Below are 792 nucleotides of genomic sequence, written 5' to 3'. Positions count from 1 at the left end.
AAATAACCTGATTACGTTAGGATTACTTGCCGTCCTTGAGGTTCTGTGCCTTAGAGGGTGGAAATTACATCATTGACTTGAATTAAGAACATCAAATGCAGAGTACACACCAGACAATTGCCCAGAATTAGATGTCTGGTAAACGTGAACGAACTTTGCAGATGGTACACGCCCATCCCAACTTAAGTCAAACAAAAGGCAGTTCAAATGGAATGGTGATCTAAACGCACTGAGAGACTTTTGGATATCTGATTTAGAAGAAGGAAAGATAGAGAGTCTGTGAAATGTTGAATCTAAAGGAAGCAGCGAGATTCTTAAATTCGAAACCGTAACGGTCAACTTCTATCCAAGTACGAAAACGCCACAAGTACAAGGCCCATTAAGAGACGAATACTCAAGCAAGCTTATGGATATTAGTAAAAATGGAAGCGCATTTAAAGAACAAGATCAAGTTGCTTCACATGCATCAAAATCTAGCGCAGAAGATACGGAGGTGATGATGGCTGGTTCTGATCCATTGTTAAGTTTAAACTCCGTACTTGACGACCTTCACGAAGAGTTTGAAGCTTTCATGAAAGTTAAACGCGAATTTAACAACAAAATAGAAAGTCGGATTTCGATGAACTCGGTCGCATTAACGTTATTGAGCTGCTGGACTTAGAACACAAATGCAAGAATCTAACAGAGAAAGCCAAACGTTTCTGCGAAAGAAGAATCGAAGAGGTCAGATCAGAAATCGGTGAAGGAGTTACAAAAGCTGGGCAAGCAGTTGCAAGTCTAAACTCGAAACTA

This window comes from Montipora capricornis, chromosome 10, assembly GCF_036669925.1.
Source record: "Montipora capricornis isolate CH-2021 chromosome 10, ASM3666992v2, whole genome shotgun sequence".
Lineage (NCBI taxonomy): Eukaryota > Metazoa > Cnidaria > Anthozoa > Scleractinia > Acroporidae > Montipora > Montipora capricornis.
Note: the sequence above shows the minus strand (reverse complement) of the source record.